Here is a 5,225-nt window from a genome sequence, read left to right as displayed (position 1 = left end):
TTCAATTTCAACAGGAAAAGAAAACAAACAGCGGTTACAAACATTTTCATTTTATACTTGACGTTTCGTATGTTGCAGCATACATCATCAGAAGTGACGGTTAAAACTGTTACACAGAATTTTAAAAACTAGAGCGAGGAACTGGTGACTAGTTAACTAGTCACCAGTTCCTCGCTCTAGTTTTTAAAACAGTTTTAACCGTCACTTCTGATGATGTATGCTGCAACATACGAAACGTCAAGTATAAAATGAAAATGTTTGTAACCGCTGTTTTTATCCTTATTAATGTTTGGCCAATATACACTTGACCTTGCTCGTAGTTAACACAATTCCACAACTTGGTGAGCTTGATGTATCTTTTCTATGTTGTCACCTCTTTGTGACTCTGGGATAATCACGCGTTGGCCCTTGAGAATAAGACCATTCTAAATAAACAGTTCATCCCGATAAGGCCAGTATATCCTCAGTTGGGCTGGAACCTGTTTCTCTTTCTTTGGCCAACCAGAGTAGATGATTTCCCGCAGGGATGAGAGTTCAGGGTCGGATGTCAAGTCTTGCTTAAGAATAGAGAGCTTTAGATTCCAGTGACGAGGACGAGAACGAGTACGAGATTTGACTGCCAGCAAAAATACATAGAAATTTAAAACCCTGACGATTAATCTTACTCTTTGTTAGCAGTATAGGTTGCTCAGTTATTCTTATTGCTGTTAACTGAGCCTTTTTCTCTGATCGAAAAACTCCAAAACTGCTACGGTGTTGTTGACTTCTTTGACACGACGACATTTTTGCCACCCTGCGAGCAGAGCCTCCTTTTGTCTTTTTCTTCACTGAGGAGGAGAAAAGTAGGCTCTGCCCGAATCGCGTCAACTCTTTGAAGCCGCCGCAGCCCGAGCTTCTGGACTAGTCAATCTTGTTTTCTCTCGTCAAACCGGTTATTCCAGTGCGAGCGTCCGTTCAGTGACAAAACCGATGGTTATAATTGAGCCCGCTGTACCATGAAAAACCAAGATGGCGGCGAGATCTGGCATATTAGGCTTGGGTTCGAGACTGTATCCTGGCAACATGCAGCGCATATTCAATAAAGATCTTACTCGATTCATGCAGAGCCTTTCTCGAGAACGCCAAAATCGAGCAAGCAAAAGAAAGGCTCTGCTAGCAGGGTGCATTTTTGCAAAACTTCGTCCTAAACTGAATGACGACGGTATAACGTTTTTCCCGCCAAAATGACGCTGGTTTACGTGCGCTCACTGTTGTTCTATGAGAAATTTTCGTATTCGTAGTCGTTCTCGTGCTAGAATGTAAAGCTCTCTATTGTCCAACTTGGCAGCAGAGAATCGCACTAGGCACAATGTCTGTAGGTCTAATGATCCTTCAATTGGTAGGAGATTCAGCCTCGACAATATTAATGGGTCAGCAAGAGGCATGGCTGCGCCAGGTTTGTACTTAACTGTTAAGTCATACCCTTGTATTCGCAGCAACATCCTCTGGAGTCTTGGGGGAGCAGCTGTAAGATTCTTTAAATGAATTTTCTCAAGGGAGTTATGTTCTGACTCCACTGACCTCTTACCAAATTGATAAGAGTGAAATCTCTCACAGGCAGCAACAACAGCAAGCATCTCGCGCTCAATATTTGCATAACGCTTCTCAGTGTCCGTAAGTGGTCTGCATGCAAAAGCAACTACTTTCCCTTCTTGCACAAGCGCGCTACTTAAACCTCTAAAGGGCCTGTTTATATGGTCTCGGTTACCCAAGACAGCCCTCCTTTCCGAAACAACTTTACCGAGCGTCAATATGAGAACTGCGTGACCGAGATAGAATACTTATCTTTATTTTCCCTTCTTTCTTTCTAGTTCGTTTTTATTAAGTATAGTTGCGCTTTCCCATTCAGAAAGGGGACTGGAAATCTTAACGGAGCGGTAATATGTAGTTTAAATAAAGGTTGTTTTTGAATCGAGAGTTTCCGTTGACTGCGGTGACAATTTTGGCGGGAAAAAAGCCTTTTCATGAGAAAGCAAACGCTAGCAACATGTTATTGTATAAGCTCCTAAATTGTTGCTTCTTTGATTTTTATTTTATGGGTGCGCCTTTAAGATTTTACTGTCCGGCTCGTCTCGGTGTGACGTGCGTCTTTCCCTGGCACGGCGGCACCAGGTAAAAAAATCGCAAACGGATAACAGATATAACCATACACAAACCCCTTCCCACGAACTCGCAACACATAACATATACCTAAAAATGTGTAAGACTATTTTATGAAAGCTACAAGTTTTGAAGGAAAAAATACTTAAGTAATACTAATTCTAGACTTTCTACGAAGTTTCTAATAATCTTAATTAACAGTGAAAGACAATAACACTTTTACCAGTCAATAGAAATTTGAATAAAATTAAATCTAACACTTCAGTTCTTTAACAAATCAACAGTTCGGTCTTTCAACAAACCAGCAGTCCAGCTCTTTATCAAACCAACAGCAATTCAGTTTCCACATCAACTTCTCCACACCTCGGCGCCTTCTTCTCTTTCTTTGACCAGTTTCTTCTCTCGTTTCTTAAAAGGCTGTCTCTGTAAAAGCGCTCCGGTCGATCCGGTTTGAAAAATGAATTTCGCTCATTTCTTGTGTGTTGCAAGACCTTCATCATGTGCTTATACGTAAACCACAATCCATTTGATCGGATCTTTTAAATTATTGGAGTTTTGAGGTATTTTTGGTTGACCCGCACGAACGCTCTTGGCGCCCTATATCTGGCGCTTCAATTTCACCCAACTTTGAAGATCAATTTATCACGAACTAACAAAGCCTGTGCAAAACAAAAACAATGGCCAGTTACTTCATGTCTTTTGAATAGACAATGGTGACTTTCATTAACATTGAGATTGAATGAAGCTACCCACGAGCCTTTAAAGGCACCCCTATCATAGAGCCTGGTCAGACACGCGAACACCGATCAACTTCAAACTCTATTTATGAAAAAGTGAGACCGTCTTTTCCAATCAAACCAACGCAGCTGGAAAGTAAGTACCATACATAATGTCATTACGGAGAGAAACCTTGCGGCCCGTCCTTGATGGAATATTTATTGCTCTCTGAACTTGCCTAATTTCGGCGATCTCCAAGTTTTGGCTGCACATTGAAAGACTCGTTAACACAGGGAGCGTTGCACCAACCTCGCACGCAGATAGACCTAAAATAACCCTCAATAAACGAAAGAGACATTTAAATGCATTACAGGTCAATTGAAGGGGAAATAAACCCTCTTTTAACGGCTTCAGCTTGGCTTACCTGCAACAGATAAATTCTTCATTGTTCGAATTTCGCTTCATGATTTTACAAAAAAAAAGAACGATCTCTGCTGCCCAAGCACTGGATCCCTGAAGGTATAAATGAAGTTTAGGTATCTAAGTTGCCTTTTCTCTGCCATTATCATTCTTAGATCGACGTTTTTCCTCTGAACAAAAAACGGTAAACATCACTGAAGATTGCAGCCATATTTACCTTTTTGGACGACCGCTGACCAAACTCAATACAGTCAACTCCCGCCTTGCGGACGCCTCGCTATTACGGACACCCCGCTATTACGGACAGCAGCGAAATCCCCGGCGAAAGTTACAGACGTTTGACTGAAATAAACTCCCGCTATTACGGACTCTCGCGATTGTGGTACTTACTTTCCAGCTGCGTTGGTTTGATTGGAAAAGACGGTCTCACTTTTTCATAAATAGAGTTTGAAGTTGATCGGTGTTCGCGTGTCTGATCAGGCTCTATGATAGGGGTGCAGCTTTAAAGTCTCGCTGGTAGCTTCATTCAATCTCAATGTTAATGAAAGTCACCATTGTCTATTCAAAAGACAAGTAACTGGCCATCGTGTTTGTTTTGTACAGGCTTTGTTAGTTCGTGATAAATTGATCTTCAAAATTGGGTGAAATTGAAGCCTCGATATAGGGCGCCAAGAGCGTTCGAGTGGGTGAACCAAAAATACCTCAAAGCTCCAATAATTTAAAAGATCCGATCAAGTGGACTGTGGTTTTAGTATAAGCACATGAAGGTCTTGCAACATACAAGAAATGAGCGAACTCTATTTTTCAAACCAGATCAACCAGACCGCTTTAACGGAGACAGCCTCTTAAACTTCTAAAACTTAGCGCCTTAATCTCTTCGTGTGACTTCTGTTCTTGGCACCGCTGACAAATGGGTTTTGTCTTGAAATTTTCCGGCCGGCTCCCATTAATGTCTCTTAGCAGTGATACACACAGCTCTCGGTCTTTTCCTTTTCCCTCAGACCTTCGTGTTACAACCTTTCCTTGTGCGTTTCCTACATGCGTCAACCTTGCGCCACTTCAACAACCAACGTTTCGTCCTGGTTTATATAACCTGGGCCAACGCCCTGTCACCCATTCTTAGCTCACAAATTAACACTTATTTTCTTCCTTATAGACTACAATAGTGTTACAATATCATTCCACATGTCTCTCCCGCCGCGCAAGGGTTACCCTTCCTGCCGAGGTGAGACAACTCGCCCCCCCCCCCCCCCCCCCGAGTTGTCTCGCCCACATCAAGTGAACGGTTCATAGGAGTTTGTAAACAAATGAGTGGAAAAATATCTCGCCCAGGGTAACACGGGGGGAGGGCTTTCTCAGGTACCCTAGACCATATAAACAGTGCCAAAAGAGAGGCGTCAATTTGAACAACGGTCTCCTTGTCTGGATCACAATACGTGATACTTCACGGCAGATCGATTGTTTGATTTTCTGAAAAGCTGCACTGTGTGAGGGAGACCAGTGAAAATCAGAGGGTTTTTTTTAGCAAGTTCCTCAAGGGCTCAGAGATGGCAGACAGGTTTGGAATGAAAGGAGTCGTGTAAGTTGCCACGCCAAAGAAGGACTGGAGGTCCTGGGCATCCTATAGTATTGGAATCGCTCTGACAGCTTCCATCTTTTCTGGGTCGGGATGAACCTCTTTAGCATCAAAAACCATTCCGAAGAAAGTAATCTTCGTTCCTTTAATCATGCCCATGTTGCCGTGCAACAAGCATCAGGTTGTGTAAATTGGCATTATTTACTTCCTCAGTAGAGCCATGTACTGCATGTCATCGGCAATACTATCTGGTCCTGGACATTTCTCCAGGATGAAGTCCATCCTCTGTTGAAAAATATCTTGACTAACATTGAGTCCGAAGGGAAGGCGAGTAAATCTGAATCTACCGAATGGGTTAGTGAAGGTGGTCGAG

This window comes from Montipora capricornis, chromosome 3, assembly GCF_036669925.1.
Source record: "Montipora capricornis isolate CH-2021 chromosome 3, ASM3666992v2, whole genome shotgun sequence".
Classification (NCBI taxonomy): Eukaryota; Metazoa; Cnidaria; class Anthozoa; order Scleractinia; family Acroporidae; genus Montipora; species Montipora capricornis.
The sequence above is the reverse complement of the archived record's forward strand: the minus strand, read 5'-3'. Positions refer to the sequence as shown.